Raw genomic sequence first — 19,987 nt, 5'->3', positions numbered from 1 at the left:
GTTGTTTCTTGTGCTCTCACTCGTCCACATGAATGGTAAACTGGCACGGCAATCTTGAAACCAACTGCTCAGCAGTATTTGAGGCGCTGCAATTCACTGGGACCTGCAGATCAAGACTGTCCACTGTGTACATGGACATTAGGGAGCAGGGGAATTGTATTCGTTGTGCTGCACATTCCTGGTGCGTCGAGAGTGCAACCAAGCAGATCACGGGCTGGCTAGCTATGCTAGATCTCATGGTAATTTTATATTAGACGGGAGGGTCCCTGGCCAAGTTCAGTCCGTCATTTCTACGGAGAATGATGTAATTAATGATGAAATATAAGTCTTTTAAACCTCCAAAAAAATCCTGAAGGAAAGATTTTAGTTAGGCGCACAACAATTGGCCAACCAAGACTTAAATATGAACCTTGCCGAAGCGTAATTTATCAAAAAACTGGCACCGCGCCAAACCTTTGTACAAAGCATAGCAATGCGTTAACAAAGCTGGAAGCTAAATGAGTTCATGCTTGCTGGGCATCATAGGTCCTAGAATATATATGAAACCCACACTGTATGTTTTATACACAGACCCGCTTTTTCAAAAGAGCACAACAATATCTAAGAGCAATTCATTTCCCAAAATATGTGTATATATAAGTATAGAAACTGCTGGGAAAAATCCAAGTCAATTTTCTGAAAACATGCTTGTGGAGTAAAGTTCAGAGCAAGTGTTACAACTAAAGCTTTTAGCTAGTTCAGCAATATCCATTACTGGAGCACCAGAGAGACGGGGCTTGTTGCTTCCTGAACTGCTGCCTAGAGCAGCAGAACTCCCCCTAATTTGGTTGGTAATGACTTACCACGGAATCACGAATTAAATTCTGCAAGTGAAAAGTGAAAGTACACTAAGGAACTGACGAAGGCACGTACCTATCTCCCCATTGAAGTGCCACCACTCCTCGTACTGGAGCGCAGCCCACCACTGATGCGGAACCGGAGCCGCGAGTTGAAGTGGGGGATCTTCATTGCGATGTCCCTATGTCTATGTCTACCGCGAACTACGTCAGGCCGTTTCCAGGAATCCATCGAGGGGACGCTACCACCATGATGTTGCCCATGGATAGGAGCTTATCGCCGGACAGCGCGACGGTGGGTGGGCATCGGAGCACCGCGTCCACCGCATGGCTGCTTGCTCGGACGGTTTTTTTTATCCCCGCGGATACGTCACGGGCACTCCAATCCGAATCGGATGGAGGAGGACGCTGAGAGACGGACGATGATTACTTGTGATTCTTTAACTAACTCCATTCTTCTTCAAATTCCCTTTCTTTTCTTCACCTTTTTCCCTTGTCAATGCTTACCTGTGATTCTTTAACTAACTCCATTCTTCTTCAAATTCCATCATGATTAGTTGCCCATGTTTATGCAAAATCTTCTTCTCCTGGCAAAGGTATGTATGTCCTCTAGCAGATTTGGACAAATTCTGTGATGTCCAGAAACTACCTTCACATGCATGCCTGGATGCTTACCAACTAACATGTGACATTACCTACTATGGGGACATCTTAACGTTTTCCTGTAAGATGCATTGCATGCATGGCACTTTAGCTGCAAGAAGCAATGGCTTTCACACACGCTTTGTGTTGTTCGGAAGAAACAAGGGATCTACCTACCTTGCACTGCAATGCATGCATGTTAGTTAGTTCCACGATGATCGTGGGTCGCCATCAGGTAACAAACTGCTGTTGCAAAGGGACCAGTGGAGTCGTGCCAACATCAAGCATGGCTCTATTTTATATACCAGCAGTCTACCACCGAACTTCACAAAAAGTTAACTTGACACACTCAACCATATAGCCTGCCAAACTTGCATATTTCAGCTCAAAAGGAATGGTTGAAGGAGGAATCCAAGGTAATCTAGTCTGGTCATCTCCATGTGACTGGGAATAGTTTGTGAATTAATAAGATCGTTTTTTCTTTCGAGAAAACATAATACAGAAGCAGATATTCAGAACACGAGAGGAAACACAGAAAGTGGTAATTGACATGCATCCCCACGAAGTATGTGTTTGCCCTTCACGTAGGCTTTTGTCAGAATCTTTCCTTTCCTCTCTTCCAAGGGGACTTGGGAAAGCCTTTCTCTCCTCGATCTCCGCCGGCAAGCATGTGGATTCGCCTTCCCTTCGCCTCCCGCTCCGACTAGTAGATAAATAAGGTTTCAGTCCTCGTAGGGGCCTCATTTGTACAGATGACGATGCTCCTTCTTCGAGTCAATCTTCCGGGCTCCGATCCTCATCAAGTCCGTTCATTGAGAAGGATTATACGTAGCTCTGGCGTAGGCTCCTACTATCTCCTTGGGGCGGCGAGGTTAGGATTTTTCCGCCATGCGTACGCAACGGAGATATTTGGTGTCAGATTTTTCAGATAATTTAAGGATTCAATGACGACGACTGTGGCTCTGGGGCGCTAGTCCTTAGGTGTACGTGCATGCAGACTTCCCGGCTGTCATTGACAAGGTCAGGCTGGCTTCGATATTGGAGTGGTGACAGCGGCACTTCGACGGCTCGTTCTGGCGCCAGCAATGATCGTTTGGTGGTTCATGGACCTCAACATAATTTTTATTATGTTTGAGGTGCTTTATACTTCCGATGAATCTTTATTATGTTTGATGATCCTTTTCGCAAAAAAGAAGATGTGTATGCCTGGATTCTCATGATAGGATCCGCATGTATGTTTGGGTGGTGACAATTTTTACCCCTTTTTTGCTATTCTATTGGATGCATGGTTGCCAATATTTCGACAATTCTCATTGACTCTATCCAACTCCAATCCATCCTTTTGGTCAATATTGAATAAAATTTGGGCGAGTAAAACCTTAACCAAAATATAGGCCTGCAAAGGTTTGATCGGTTGGCTAGGGCCAAAACCAAACACACCCTATGTGCCAAACCATTTGATGTCAAAAACAAGTGGCGAACTTTTTTTTTCCAAAAAACTTGAAGCGCTTCTATGAAGAAAAAGGATATTTTTTTCTATGCAACTCACAAAAGAGTGTAATAAAAACAATGCTAAATCATATTCATGTTTATAAAATAGTAGTTGGAATAAAAAAACTGTGATTACAAATTCAAACCAGTTACGATAAATAACTTGTTAAGGTCTAGTTTTGATCATGGAAATCTCATCTCTCTTCCCTCATCGGATCCTCAAGGCGATAAGGGAGAGAGTTTCCTGCGGATTAAACCGTGCGGATCCCCCCTCCTCTTGTCACCTCTTCGGTGGTGTGGGGAGGAGAACCCTGGTACCTCGATGTTGGCCCGTAGATAGCTTAGGTAAGGGTTCTTTAGTAGCACATTGCTGGTGGTCGACGAATAAGGTCCCTCCAGCCTCCTCATCTTGCGGATGACGTCAACGCGATGTCAATGGTTGATGGCATAGATTGTTGCTGGTCATTCTGGTCCGTGAGGTTAGAGTTTTCAAGGTCTGTCTGTTGGTAGGGATAGCTTTACTTTGTAATTAGGTCCTTTGGTCGGTCTCTGCCACGAGAAGACATCATCCAAGAGTAATATGCGTCGGCGTACATTGCGCCCCCGAGAGACCATGCCCACAGCAGCACATCGCCCCAATCCTCACCTAGTTATGATTTGTTTAATAGATTATAGTGCCTTTTGCACAAAGTTCTAAGGGTTATCTATAATTTTGTACTTCCCATTTTCTAGTTCATAAGATCCACGTGTATCACTATATCGTACGGATGAGACATAAGTTACAAAAAATAGTTCTAATGAAGTTTCTAACAGTATATTTGATATGCAAATATGACTCGTTAGTCAACACCAAAGTTAGCCATAATCGAACGGCGCGGCAGCCGGCAGGCATGGTGAGCAATCTTTAAATCAAATCACTTAGAGAAAATAGTTAGCCATAATCTTCAAATCAAATCATTCAAAAAGAGAGTAGTATGCGCAAACAAAATCTTTGAGAAGATTCATCGTTGCTTCCCATATAAAGGAACAATGACGTGCACGTAGATTCGTTGGCACCCAAACAAATGGAAAAACTTTGTTTTTGTCATTCTAGTTTTTACCCACTTTATTTATGCTACTCTAGAATTTAACATCTTACTTTTGTTACTCTTAGTTTTTGACAATACATCACAAATGTCATTCAGTGGCAAAAACGATAATTTTTCATTTAGTACTTTTGCCACTCTTAGATTTTTCAATGTATCACAATTGTCATTCTGGAAATTTTGCTTTTGTCATTGAATGTCAAAATTGATATATTGTCAAAAGTTAAAAGTGACGAAAGTGAAATGTTAAATTTTAGAGTGGCATAAACAGAGTGGGCAAAAACTAAAATGACGAAAAACAAGTTTTTCCCAACCAAAAGAACATCGGCACCCACGCACGTTCGTTCGCACCAACTCACGCTACGGGCCCCGCCGCGAACCATCAGAAAAGCCGCGCGCCGGACAAAACAGACCCCGCGTCCGTCCGTCCGTCCCGAGGCCGCACGATCGCCCTGTTCCTCCCGCCCCGACGAACCCGCCGCAGCCCCCACCGCGCCGCGCGATCGCGCCCATGCCACCGGCCTCCCCCTGAGGGGCCCCGAGCGCGGCCATGGCGCCGCTCGTCCTCCTCTGCCTCCTCCTCCTCGCCCCCTCCCGCTCCTCCGCGGCGGAGTGCGGGCGGAACACGAGCCTGGCGGGCCACGAGGCGGACCTGCGGATGTCGCAGCACCAGCTGCGGGGCCGCGTGGCCGTGCTGGACGGTTGCTCCTTCCGCGTCTCGTCGCTGGACCTCCTGGCCGGCTCCGCCGACGCGCGCTGGTGGCGGACCTGCGGATGTCGCAGCACCAGCTGCGGGGCCGCGTGGCCGTGCTGGACGGTTGCTCCTTCCGCGTCTCGTCGCTGGACCTCCTGGCCGGCTCCGCCGACGCGCGCTGGTGGCGGACCTGCGGATGTCGCAGCACCAGCTGCGGGGCCGCGTGGCCGTGCTGGACGGTTGCTCCTTCCGCGTCTCGTCGCTGGACCTCCTGGCCGGCTCCGCCGACGCGCGCTGGTGGCGGACCTGCGGATGTCGCAGCACCAGCTGCGGGGCCGCGTGGCCGTGCTGGACGGTTGCTCCTTCCGCGTCTCGTCGCTGGACCTCCTGGCCGGCTCCGCCGACGCGCGCTGGTGGCGGGCCGACGGCGCCGACCTCGCCGCGCTCTCCCGCGGCTCCCCCGCCGCGCCCGACCCGCTCAACCGCACCTTCGCCTCCGAGTCTCTCGTCTTCCGCCTCCTCCCGGGCCTCTCCTGGCCGCTCGTTCCCGTCCTCGCCGCCTTCGACCCGCTCACCTCTTCCCTCTTCGGCTTCGTCCGCCTCGCCGCCTCCAACTCCTCCTCCAAAGCCGCCGCCGCCGCCGCCGCCGCGCCCCCCACCGAGGAGCCCACCATGTTCGCCTCCTGCGCGCAGCTCTCGCCGCGGCTGCGCGTGCGCTGGACGCTCCGCGAGGCGGCCAACGCCATCGACGTCGGGCTCGAGGCCGCCGTCGGGTCCGAGTACTACATGGCGTTCGGCTGGGCGGACCCCGCCAGGAACGTCTCCATGATCGGCGCCGACGTCGCCGTCGCGGGCTTCACCGAGGAGGGCCTCCCGTTCGCCGACGACTACTTCGTCACCAAGTACAGCGAGTGCCTGCTCCGCGGCGACGGCGGCGCCGAGGGCGTCTGCCCGGACACGTTCTACGACCGCCGCAACGGCAGCACCGCCGGCGACGCGTCCGTCAACAACACCAGGCTCGTCTACGGCCACCGCCGCGACGGCGTCTCCTTCGTGCGCTTCTCGCGCCCGCTGGCGTCGCCCGACAAGAGGTACGACGTGGCGGTCAATGCCACGAGGGAGATGACCGTGATCTGGGCCATCGGGCTGCTCCGGCAGCCGGACTTGCTGAGGCCGTACTACCTGCCGCTCAACCACGGCGCGCCGGCGGGCACCGCGTACGGGTTCCTCACGCTCAACGTGTCCGCGGCGACCAACGGGTGCCCCGGGCCGCTGGACGCCGAGGACAAGGAGGACCAGGGCAGGATCACGGCGGAGCGGCAGACCCCGCTGGTGGTCACCACGGGGCCGGCGCTGCACTACCCCAACCCGCCCAACCCAGAAAAGGTGCTCTACATCAATAAGAAGGAGGCGCCTCTGCTCAAGGTGGAGCGCGGCGTGCCGGTCACCTTCTCCGTCGAGGCCGGGCACGACGTGCCGCTGTACATCACGTCCGACGCCGTCGGCGGTAACGCCACGGCCCGGAACATGTCCGAGATAATCTACGCCGGCAGCCCGACTGCAGAGGGCGTGCCGGCAACGCCTACAGAGCTTGTCTGGCTGCCTGACCGCAACACGCCGGACCTAGTATACTACCAATCCCTCTACGACCCCAAGATGGGTTGGAAAATTCAGGTGGTCGACGGCGGCCTCAGCGACATGTACAACAACAGCGTGCTGCTGGACGATCAGCAGGTGACATTCTTCTGGACTCTGTCCGGCGACTCCATCAACATCGCGGCCCGCGGCGAGAAGAAGAGCGGGTACATTGCCATCGGCTTCGGCGGCGCAATGGTGAACAGCTACGCCTACGTCGGGTGGGTCGACAGCAACGGCAAGGGACATGTCAACTCGTACTGGATCGACGGAAAGGACGGCATGAGCGTGCACGAGACGCACGAGAACCTCACCTACAAGAGGTGCCGGTCGGAGAACGGCGTGATCATATTCGAGTTCACCCGTCCATTGACGCCTTCGTGCAGTGGAAGGGTGGAGTGCAAGAACATCATCGATCCCTCGACACCTCTGAAGGTCATCTGGGCCATGGGCTCCCAGTGGTCATCTGGCCGACTGAGTGTGAAGAACATGCACTCTGTCACTAGCAACCGTCCGGTCCGAATCCTTCTTCTCAGCGGCTTGGCGGAGGCGGTGGAGGATCTGCGGCCGGTGCTCGCCGTTCATGGGTTCATGATGTTTGTGGCATGGGGGCTGCTGCTTCCAGGAGGAATCGTCGCAGCACGGTACCTGAAGCATGTGAAAGGGGATCTCTGGTTCCAGGCTCACACATATCTTCAGTACTCAGGCCTGGCTGTCATGTTCATGGGGGTTCTCTTTGCTGTGGCCGAGCTCCGGGGTTTCTCTTTCAAATCCACACATGCTAAAATCGGCGCGATAGCATTTACATTCACTTGTATGCAGCCGGTAAATGCTTATCTCCGACCACACCAAGCGGAGAATGGAGAAATTTTATCAAGAAACAGGATCACCTGGGAATATCTGCATACCTACACCGGGAGGACCGCTCTGGTAGCCGCTGTCACGGCACTCTTCACTGGGTTGCAGCATCTTGGGCACAGGTACGGCAGCAAGACGATCAAGGGACTTACATGTGGATTGGTTGTATGGGTTGTGAGTGCTGTATTGGTGGTGGCTTACCTCGAGTACATGAAGGTTAAGCGAAGAAGAGATGGCGTCGATGGCCTTATGCACAAATTTGTGCTCGGCAACACTGAGGAAGACGATTCAGTTGATCTTCTGCAGTCCGATAGGTTCGACAGTAAAATGGACTCAGGTTCGCCTGGATCGATGGAAGTGCAGCTTGAGCCACTCAAAGGATGAATATACCTTTTTCTATATATTTGTAGTAAATATCAACATATAGGATTTTAGTTCAGATTCTTTATAGAGGTAGAAGGATTTTACTTGAGGTTCTCTATTGATACAAGGTAGAAGGACCTCCTCTTTGGTTGCAGGAGAGGTATTATCATGCTGCCACATGGCTTAGAATAGGTGCTCTGTTTTTCAGAATAGGTGATCTGTTTTTCATCTTTTTGAGCATAGGTCTTGTTCCTTTTTTCTAATCTTCTAACTTAGTGACTGGTATGTATATTTGTACAATTTTGGTATATACTTCAAAGAGAAGACTGCTCTTTCTTACATGTCCAAAAAATAATCACATGATGCATTTGGTTTCATACCCAGTAAATCTTAACGTCGGTCCATGACATACAGTAAAGTGAAGCTGTTAATATACATAATAAAGTAACCGAGTACTATTGTCATATTACTTACCTTTGTGTTTTTTTTGCGGCACACATTATTTACCTTTGTATTCTTATATGTCCTACTTTTGACCCTTTTCAATTTCTAGATTCAGTTTTATACATGTCGAACTCATAGGATTTGGCAATTTGGCACCAACAGAAGCTGGTCCAGTCTTAGGCTGATCGCCCCCTGATAAGCCTACTCAACAGATGTGATTATTTGATAACCAATCACACCAGATTACCATAAATTCATTTAGCTTAAGGTTAAGCGAACTCTCTGTTATTCGTGGTCCTGACGTGCAGATCTGTCACAAGATACTTGTCTACTTGCCTTGCAATGGCAGCTAACATGCTTGGAGTTCAGTTTGTTGACCCTTGAGGGGATTGTCCATTACGACGATGAGATGGACATCCCTGCTCCAAGCAAACCAAATCAGGTACCGAAATCTCTCCTTTTGCTGCTGTGCCCTTACGATATTGCGTTCAGTAACATGGACTTCAGACTGCATGTTAGGCCTATTGTTTTACTAGTAGTTAGGTATTCCTAATTTCCAATTCAGTTCTGGATCTTTGGTAGGTGGTTTACCACCTTGTAGGGAAAGCAGCAGTAGGTGTGTAGCCAGGCAGAGGGACAAAAATACGCAGCATTACATCTGTCCCTTTGTCCTTAGAATCTGAGTCTTCTTTTCTCTCTCAGTTAGTAGGGATTCAGGGAAATGGGAAGTTAATATAGTTTAGAAGCAATTTTCTCTTATTCTTGTTGCTGAGGCCGACAATTCTGTAGATTGCCCGCTTAGACATCGATTGCACCATCGTAAGTTTTGTAAATGGAGCTCCAGTTTAATCCTCATGGGCCTTATGAATCAGCTACAAATGGATGCAGCTATGGAGCTCGTCATCTTCAGAAGTTGTGAATGTATCAAGAAGTCATTAAAAAAAGCAGCAACGTTTTCCTTTTGCAACCAGCAGCAGTGTTGTCTATTCCTTTGAGAATACTCCAGCCAAATCAGATCAACATAATCCACTATGGATTCAAGGATTGCACAATATATATTTAATAAATACTTGACAAATGATAGTGGGTTCAAAATATTGCCCAATGATAACAAATATTGCACGGCTCAACAGAAGATGTAATCGGTTTGTTTTCAGAACAACCCTCTTGGTTTCGCGCGGAGATCTTCAAACCACATCTTGCACTTGCTGATTAAGCTTTCTCAACTTAGTTCAGACATCCACCACAACATTTCTTATTCAAGAGCTCCACCACCTGTATAACTACATTTTGGTACATGTACAACTGCTACAGCCCACCACCTGTAGATGTCATTGAGGTTTGGTTTGCTCCAATCTCCCACACTTGTTAATTTGGACACTTGTTGGTGACCCACGAGCTTGTTTGTGGCAGATCCATTTTCAAGGCCTGGCTGGCCGATTAGATTGGCTCTCTCTTGTGATACCTTATACTCCCTTGGTTCCTAAATATAAGTCTTTTTAGACATTTCAAATGGACTACAACATACAGATGTATGTAGACATATTTTAAAGTGTATATTCACTCATTTTGCTCCGTATGTAGACATTTATTAGAATCTCTAAAAATACTCCCTCCGTCCCATAATGTAAGACGGTTTTTAACACTACACTAATGTTAAAAAACGTCTTATATTATGGAACGGAGGGAGTAGTATATAGCAGCAGTACAACAACAAGCCATACATACACCTAGCCTGCCTAGGCAGATATTCGCATTGATAAGGTATGTATATGCATGCACTTTACCTGAATTAACCTAATGTTGTACATTTGGGCACCTGTCATGCATGCATTGCTCTGCGCCTGTCAATCTGTCATGCATCATTTCATCGGTCTCATTTTCGTAGTGCCTTTCGCATCAATCACCCGTAAACAAACTAAGTATGTCTAGCCTGCACGTACGCGTGAATGTGGATTCTATCAAACAAAGAGTAATGTGGATTCCATCAATCTTGGACCCAGCTCGGATGCACGATTGGCCTACAACTTTGTGACTCCATCAAGGTCCTAGCTGCAGACGAACAAGACACACCCTTGGTCGTGATGTCGAGTCACGACAAGGACTGGCTTGGAGTACCCCCTACGAGCTTTCGTTAGGATATGTATGTTTGTCGGTCGAAGCCACTGCCTCGCCTGGATTTATCACTTGCCACTGCAAATTATGTCGGTGACCCCTAAATGTTTTTTGTGCTGAATAGTAGCTATCTGTTTTATATTTCTTCACCTCAGAAAAAATTGTATCGGTGGATGTTCAATTGTATAGAAGGAATATGATACACATGAATCAGCTAGTCTAGATGCATCAGAACATGGACATAAGGATCTCCTCATCATCCCATGCTGAGATTGTACGGAGAAGCCATTAACAAGTAAATAAGCAGCAGTGTTGTTTTACATCTTTCCCTTTATAAGCCTACAGCCAAATCAGATCAAAATACTCAACAACAGATTCAAAACACCTCACAATATTTCATAAGTACTCGGCGGTGGATTCAAAGAAATATATGTCGATAAATGAACATTGCAATGCTCAACAGAAAATCTAATCGGTTTGTTTTCAAGACAACCCTCCTTAATTGTGTTTTGTTCACAAATCACAACCACCCAGCAATTGAAACATTGAGTACAACATTAATTTCTACAGTTAGCACTGATAGACAAAAGCAACTCGGTGAGCAGACCACCACTAAGTCCATTACAGAAGCTAAATTCAGATCTAAGTATATCGACACTTATGGGTTGCCAGGGAGCGAGATGTTAAAACCACCTATGCAATATACGCTCCTAGCTTCCCTGAAGTATTGAGTACAACATTGATGCTTAGCCCTGATAGTCAAAGCTAATATGGTGGCCGGGAACAAGTCAATTACGTTGTAGAAGCTACATCTCATGATCTCATATCGAAATTAAATAAGCTTCCTATGACCTATTTTCGACATCCACTACAACACGTCTGATTTGACATCCAATTTTTGTTCTTCTGAAGTGAGAATTTTCATTCCATTAGCTAACCCGAGCGTTGAGATCGCTGGCTACAAAGCATTGGAAAAAAATATCTGCAATACGACCACCCAACCAGATGCTTATCTTCGGCCACAACGAGCGGAGAATGAAGAAATTCTATCAAGAAACAGGATCATCTGGGAATATCTGCATACCTACACCGGGAGGACTGCTCTGGTAGCCGCTGTCACGGCACTCTGCACCGGGTTGCAGCATCTTGGGCATAGGTACGGCAGCAAGACGATCGAGGGACTTACATGTGGATTGGTTGTATGGGTTGTGAGTTGTGTGTTGGTGGTAGCATACCTTGAGTACATGAATGTTAAGCGAAAAGAGATAGCGCTGATGGCCTTATGCACAAATTTGTGCTCGGCAACACTGAGGAAGACGATCAGTTGATCTTCTGCAGTCCGATAGGTTCGACAGTATAATGGACTCTGGTTCGCCTGGATCGATGGAAGTGCAGCTTGAGCCACTCAAAGGATGAATATACCTTTTTCTATATATTTGTAGTACATATCCACATAAAGGATTTTAGTTCAGATTCTTTATAGATAGAACAAAGTGGAGATATAATATACATATATACATCTCAAGGTAGAAGGGTTCTACTTGAGGTTCTCTATTGATACAAGGTAGAAGGAACTCCTCTTTGGCAGCAGGAGAGATATAGGTGCTATGTTTTTCAGAATAGGTGCTCTGTTTTTCATCTTTTTGAGCATAGGTCTTGTTCTTTTTTCTTAATCTTCTAACTTAGTGACTGGTATGTATATCTGTACAATTTTGGTATACTTCAAAGAGAAGATTACTCTTTCTTACATGTCCAAAAATAATCACATGATGCATTTGGTTTCATACCCAGTAAATCTTAACATCGGTCCATGAGACTATGACATACAGTAATTGGAAGCTGTTAACATGGATAATAAAGTAACCGAGTACTATTGTCAGATTATTTACCTTTGTGTTCTTATATGTCCTACTTTTGACCCTTTTCAATTTTTAGATTCAGTTTTATACATGTGGAACTCATATATGAATTTGGCAATAACAGAAGCTGGTCCAGTGTTAGGCTGATCGCACTCTGATAAGCCTACTTAACAGATGTGATTAATTGATCACCAATTACACCGAATTACCATAAATGCGTTTAGCTCCAGGTTAAGCGAACTCTGTTTTTCGCAGTCCTGATGTGCAGATCTGTCACAAGGTTGTTGTCTACTTGCCTTGCAATGTCAGCTAACATGCTTGGAGTTCATGTTGTTGACCCATCACCCATTACGGCGATGAGCTGGACCTCTTCTACTCCAAGCAAACCAAATCAGGTACTGAAATCTCTCCTTCTCCTGTTATGCCTTAGTATATTGCCTTCAGTGACATGGCCTATTGTTTTACTAGTTAGGTGTTCCTAGTTTCCCATTCAGATATGGATTTGGTAGTTGGCCTACCACTTTGTTGGGAAAGCAGAATTAGGTGTTTTGGCAGGCAGAGGGAGAAAAATAAGCAGCACTGTTGAAGTACATATGTCCCTTTGTCCTTATATGTGTTCTTTTTCCTTTCTAATTTGGTCAGCCTTCAGTGAAATGGAAAATCAATCTAGTTTAAAAGCAATTTTGTAGCGACCCGACCTCAAACGGTCAAGTCTCTGTGCTTCAGTGTCATCCCTGGATCGGTAATGCTGACACACAGTACTTTGAAGGATTTATAACAGAGTAGCAATCACACACTTATTACATCGAATGTCTCAAAAGAGAACTTATTACAATAAGTATGACTTAAGGCGTCTAATTACGATAACAGCGGAAGACTTGAAAGATAAAGCGAGTCCATCAACTCCAACAGCATATCTGAGTGCATGACAAACGACCTACGGCATCTTACTCGTCGTCTGAAAAGTCTGCAACATGATACGTTGCAGCCCGAAAACGGGTCAGAACATGGAATATGCTGGCAAAGTAACACAAGAGAAACAATGAACAAATAAATGCTATCACTACATGCATATATGGCTGGTGGAGGCTCTATGGTTATATTATTTTGCGAAAAGCCAATTTTTCTCTACAATAAAGGAATATATTTTATTTAACTATCATGATAGTTGAAACATCATTGAGAAGGTTCCTCCAACTCAATCCCAACTAAAGTAGTCATTAACATCCCAACAAATTAATTTGGAGTGATGAGATCAAATCAATAATTCAAGTACCAGATACTCAAGATGTCCATAACCTGGGACACGGCTAACCATGATTAGTTTATACACTCGGCACGAAACTCAAACTACGAAAGAAACAAGATCTGATTACTAATCTGGACTAAAGTCAAATTTTACAGTACCAAAATCTTGTTCAAGTTGGTTAAACGGCAAGAGGGCTTCGAGACGAAGATCTAGGGGTTTGTTTCACCTGATTCGGATAAACGAGCAAAAAGTTATACTAGATCGAAGATTAGGCTAGAAATCACGATCGAAAATAATCACGAAAAACCCTGGAAAAAGAAAACTGACGAACAGGCTAACGGACGAACGTTCGCTGTCTACGACTAACAAATGAACAGCATTCGTTAAAACGGACATACGGACGAACGTCCGCTATTTAACTAAACTAAGAAAAAAACGATCTAAAAAAGAACTAGGGTTTCGAAAAAAACCGAACGATTTTCTTGTGAAAACCGGCGGCGGCGGCTACCTCAGCGAGGTCGGCAGCGTACGGCGGCGATGGGACGGCGACGCTGCGGCGCGGCAAGGCGCGACGATGGCGCTAGGGTGACGCTGCGCGCGCTAGGGTTTCGGGCGGGGCTGGCGGCTTGCTGGGCCTAGGGGTCACGCGGGGGGGGGGGGGGGGGGGGCTTATAAGGCCGGCGACACGGCCCGGTAGGTCGGTTACCTTTTTTTTATAATAAATCCTGCCGCAGAAAAAAATAAAAGAAATACTAAACAGACTCCAAAAATCCTGAAATAAATTTTCACGGTCCTCTAATAATATTGCGGACAAAGTGAACATTTATTTAGACCTCTAATGCAATTTTGAAAAATGCATTTTCTTCCTAATACAAATAAAATTGCAACAAAATCCAAATAAAATAACTTATTTGATTTTAATATTTTTCCTCTAATATTTCATTTATTTTGGAGAATTCATATTATCTCCTCTCATATATTTTAATATGAAATATTTTCAGAGGAAAAAAATTAAAACCAAATGATCCTATTTTCAAAATTTGAGAAAACTCAAATATGAAAATAACGAAATTCCCTACTCTCTCCGTGGGTCCTTGAGTTGCTTAGAATTTCAAGAATCGCGAGGCAAAATGCAATAAAATATGATATGCATGAATGACCTATGTATAACATTCCAAATTGAAAATTTGGGATGTTACATTTTCTATTATTATTGTTGTTTTAGACTGACAATTCTGTAGATTTCTTGCTTAGACGTCGATTACACAAGCAGTGGTAGGTAAGTACGGTAAATAGAGCTCCACTTTAATCCTCTAGACCTTATGAACCAGCTGGCTGTAGATGCATCTCATCATGGACATAAGAGCATCTCCAACGGCTGCACAAAAATCTCGCGCCAAATAAAAGTTATAGCGCGCCACTTTAGCACATTTAGTGCGTCGGGACCAATATTGCTTTAACAGACGCCCAAAGACGCGCATCCAAAAAACAGATAGTGCAAATTGTGAAGCACGCGCAATCCGGAGTCCAAAATATGTTGCGCGCGATAGCGTTTTTCAGCACGCGCCCAAAACTTTTTAGCGCTACAGTATCTGCTGGAGCTGTTGGGCGCCCCAAAAAAATTAATTTTTAGTGCATGGAGCTCTTTTTGGGCGCCTGTTGGAGATGTTCTAAGAATCTCATCATCTTCAAAAGATTAGAATATATCAAGAAGCCATAAAAAAAGCAGCAGTATTGTTTACACCTGTCCCTTTGAGAAGCCCCCAGACAAATTGGATTGACATAATCGACTATGGATTCAAAAGATTGCACAATATATATTTGATAATTACTTGACAAATGGCAGTATTACTAGACTGAATAAGCTTCCTCAACTTAATTCAGACATCCGCCGTAACATTACTTATTTGATACTCAGGTTTTCCATTGCAATATAACTACATTTATGTAGATGTACAACTGCCCGACTCCACCAATTGTAGATGTGATTGACGTTTGGTTTGCTCCGATCTCCCACACTAGTTAACTTGGACACTTGTTGGTTTCACGCAAGCTTGTTTGCGACAAATCCATTTTCAGGGACTGGCTGGCTAACTAGGTTGGTTCTCTCGTGTGATACCTTATATAGCAGCACTAGAACAAGAAACCATACATATAGGTAGCCTGCCTAGCCAAATGTTTACACTAATTAGGTATGTATACACATGCATTTTACATGAATTAACCGAATGTGGTACATTTGGGCACCGGTCTTGCATGTCTACTTGCTTTGCCAGTCAATCTGTCTTGCATCATCCCATCGGTCTCTCATGTGAAACTCATATATGAATTTGGCAATTTGGCACCAACAGAAGCTGGTCCAGTGTTAGGCTGATCGCACTCTGATAAGCCTACTTAACAGATGTGATTAATTGATCACCAATTACACCGAATTACCATAAATGCGTTTAGCTCCAGGTTAAGCGAACTCTGTTTTTCGCAGTCCTGATGTGCAGATCTGTCAGAAGGTTGTTGTCTACTTGCCTTGCAATGTCAGCTAACATGCTTGGAGTTCATGTTGTTGACCCATCACCCATTACGGCGATGAGCTGGACCTCTTCTACTCCAAGCAAACCAAATCAGGTACTGAAATCTCTCCTTCTCCTGTTATGCCTTAGTATATTGCCTTCAGTGACATGGCCTATTGTTTTACTAGTTAGGTGTTCCTAGTTTCCCATTCAGATATGGATTTGGTAGTTGGCCTACCACTTTGTTGGGAAAGCAGAATTAGGTGTTTTGGCAGGCAGAGGGAGAAAATAAGCAGCACTGTTGAAGTACATATGTCCCTTTGTCCTTATATGTGTTCTTTTTTCCTTTCTAATTTGGTCAGCCTTCAGTGAAATGGAAAATCAATCTAGTTTAAAAGCAATTTTGTAGCGACCCGACCTCAAACGGTCAAGTCTCTGTGCTTCATTGTCATCCCTGGATCGGTAATGCTGACACACAGTACTTCGAAGGATTTATAACAGAGTAGCAATCACACACTTATTACATCGAATGTCTCAAAAGAGAACTTATTACAATAAGTATGGCTTAAGGCCATCTAATTACGATAACATCGGAAGACTTGGAAGATAAAGCGAGTCCATCAACTCCAACAGCATAGCTGAGTGCATGACAAACAACCTACGACATCTTACTCGTCGTCTGAAAAGTCCGCAACATGATACATTGCAGCCCAAAAACGGGCCAACACATGGAATATGCTGGCAAAGTAACACAAGAGAAACAATGAACAGATAAATGCTATCACTACATGCATATATGGCTGGTGGAGGCTCTATGGTTATATTGTTTTGCGAAAAGTCAAATTTTCCCTACAACAAAGGAATATATTTTATTTAACTATCATGGTAGTTGAAAAATCATTGAGAAGGTTCCTCCAACTCAATCCAAAGTAGTCATTAACATCCCAACAAATTAATTTGGAGTGATGAGATCAAATCAATAATTCAAGTACCAGATACTCAAGATGCCCATAACCCAGGACACGGCTAACCATGATTAGTTTATACACTCGGCAGAGGTTTGCACACTTTTCCCCACAAGACTCGATCTCCTCCATTGGATTTCTCGCACTACAGGGTATTTGAGAAACGGATGACCAAGACACGGTCTTTTAGAAGCATTAACTCTTTACTCTGGGTGGACCGTTACACCTACTAGCCCACCACTGAAAGAGGTCACACAACATACTCAACTATGCCAGAGCCCATAATAGCTTGTGGCTGCACACGGAAGTTTCTAGCATGAATAATCTTATGATCCCTTTGAGCCTGGATGGCGAACCGTAAGATGATCACACGGGTACTCCGAGATATCCTAGGACAATACTGGATTCTCCAGGTGCCCACAAGCAATCCACCCAGATGTGTATTAAAGTTGCCACCTTAAGTTGAACCATTAATTAACAACTCACATCTGTCATGGATACACTCAAACCCAACCACGTCTACGAGCATATCATAGCAATATAAGCATAGCGTAGAAGTAACTCCCAGGGGTTTGATAATAAAACAGGTAATAGGTTCTACCTCATCATCTACTTCCCAGACCCACATGTTAAGAGATCCTACTCATGCAATGTGTGAGGGTTGAAACTAATGCATAAAAACTAGGTGATAAAGGGGTATGATCAAAGTGTTACTTGCCTTGCTGACGGTCTGCAAATCCTAAAGACTCGTAGTAGCACGCTTCGCACTCCGGGTGTTCTATTGGAAACAAACAATAGCATACATAAGAAATCAAGCAAATATGCACGGGTAAAACTCAAATAAGAAGATCTAACCAGCAAGTTCAACTGAAGAACTCCGGTTTGCAAAAAGAATCAAATCAAACGGAGCAACGAAACTGAAACTACGAAAGAAACAAGATCTGATTACTAATCTGGACTAAAGTCAAATTTTACAGTACCAAAATCTTGTTTAAGTTGGTTAAACGGAAAGAGGGCTTCGAGACGAAGATCTAGGCGCTTGTTTGACCTGATTCGGATAAACGAGCGAAAAGTTATACTAGATCGAAAATTAGGGTAGAAATCATGATCGAAAATAATCACGAAAAAACCCTAGAAAAAGAAAACTGACGAACAGGCTAACGGACGAACGTTCGCTGTCCGCGACTAACGAATGAACAGCGTTCGTTAAAATGGATGTACGGACGAATGTCCGCTATTTAACTAAACCAAGAAAAAAACCGATCTAAAAAAAGAACTAGGGTTTCGAAAAAATAACGGAATGGTTTTCTTGTGAACACCAGTGGCGGCGGCTACCTCGGCGAGGTCGGAGGCGTGCGGCGGCGACGGGACGGCAGAACGGCGACGCTGCGGCGCGACGATGGCGCTAGGGCGAGGCCGCGCGCTAGGGTTTCGGGCGGGGCTGGCGGCTTGCTGGGCCTCGGGATCACGCGGGGGGGGGGGGGGGGGCTTATAAGGCCGGCGACACGGCCCGGTAGGTCAGTTACCTTTTTTTTAATAAATCCTTCCGCAAAAAAAGAAATACTAAACGGACTCCAAAAATCTTGAAATAAATTTTCTCGGTCCTCTAATAATATTGCGGACAAAGTGAACATTTATTTAGACCTCTAATGCAATTTTGAAAAATGCATTTTCTTCCTAATACAAATAAAATTGCAACAAAATCCAAATAAAATAACTTATTTGATTTTAATATTTTTCCTCTAATATTTCATTTATTTTGGAGAATTCATATTATCTCCTCTCATATATTTTAATATGAAATATTTTCAGAGGAAAAAAATTAAAACCAAATGATCCTATTTTCAAAATTTGAGAAAACTCAAATATGAAAATAACGAAATTCCCTACTCTCTCCGTGGGTCCTTGAGTTGCTTAGAATTTCAAGAATCGCGAGGCAAAATACAATAAAATATGATATGCATGAATAACCTATGTATAACATTCAAAATTGAAAATTTGGGATGTTACATTTTCTACTATTATTGTTGTTTCAGGCTGATAATTCTGTAGATTTCTTGCTTAGACGTCGATTACACGAGCAGTTGTAGGTAAGTTCGGTAAATAGAGGTCCACTTTAATCCTCTGGACCTTATGAACCAGCTGGCCGTAGATGCATCTTAACATGGACATAAGAGCATCTCCAACGGCCGCACAAAAATCTCGCGTCCAATAAAAGTTATAGCGCGACACTTTAGCATATTTAGTGCGCCAGGACCAACATTGCTTTAGCAGACGCCCAAAGACACGCGCCCAAAAAACAGACAGTGCAAATTATGAAGCACGCGCAATCCGGAGCCTAAAATATGCTGCGCGCGATAGCGTTTTTCAGCGCGCGCCCAAAACTTTTTAGCGCTACAGCATCTGCTGGAGCTGTTGGGCGTCTAAAAAAAACTAATTTTTAGTGCGCGGAGCTTTTTTTGACGCCTGTTAGAGATGCTCTAAGAATCTCATCATCTTCAAAAGATTAGAATATATCAAGAAGCCATAAAAAAAGCAGCAGTATTGTTTACACCTGTCCCTTTGAGAAGCCCCCAGACAAATTGGATTGACATAATCGACTATGGATTCAAAAGATTGCACAATATATATTTGATAATTGCTTGACAAATGGCAGTATTACTAGACTGAATAAGCTTCCTTAACTTAATTCAGACATCCGCCGTAACATTACTTATTTGATACTCATGTTTTCCATTGCAATATAACTACATTTATGTAGATGTACAACTGCCCGGCTCCACCAATTGTAGATGTGATTGACGTTTGGTTTGCTCCGATCTCCCACACTAGTTAACTTGGACACTTGTTGGTTTCACGCGAGCTTGTTTGCGACAAACCCATTTTCAGAGACTGGCTGGCTAACTAGGTTGGTTCTCTCGTGTGATACCTTAATATAGCAGCACTAGAACAAGAAACCATACGTATAGGTAGCCTGCCTAGCCAAATGTTTACACTTATTAGGTATGCATACGCATGCATTTTACATGAATTAACCGAATGCAGTACATTTGGGCACCGGTCTTGCATGTCTACTTGCTTTGCCAGTCAATCTGTCTAGCATCATCCCATCGGTCTCTCATTTTCTTAGTCCCCTTTTGCATCAGTGTCCGGTAAACAAACTAAGTATGTACGGCCCACACGTACATGCAACACGCATGGATGTGGATTCCATGGCACAAAGAGAGTAATGTGATGATCAATA

General features: G+C 45.0%; 1 pseudogene; it reads left to right on the top strand.

Annotated features, from left to right (window-relative positions):
- The first annotated feature begins 4,466 nt into the window (after positions 1–4,466).
- On the top strand, positions 4,467–7,943 carry LOC125510200 (cytochrome b561, DM13 and DOMON domain-containing protein At5g54830 pseudogene; annotated as a pseudogene).
- The last annotated feature ends 12,044 nt before the right edge of the window (positions 7,944–19,987 follow it).

The sequence above is a fragment of the Triticum urartu genome, chromosome 5A, assembly GCF_056163025.1.
Source record: "Triticum urartu cultivar PI428250 chromosome 5A, HENAU_Tu73, whole genome shotgun sequence".
Taxonomy (NCBI): Eukaryota; Viridiplantae; Streptophyta; class Magnoliopsida; order Poales; family Poaceae; genus Triticum; species Triticum urartu.
This window is presented reverse-complemented; position numbering and strand designations above follow the sequence as displayed.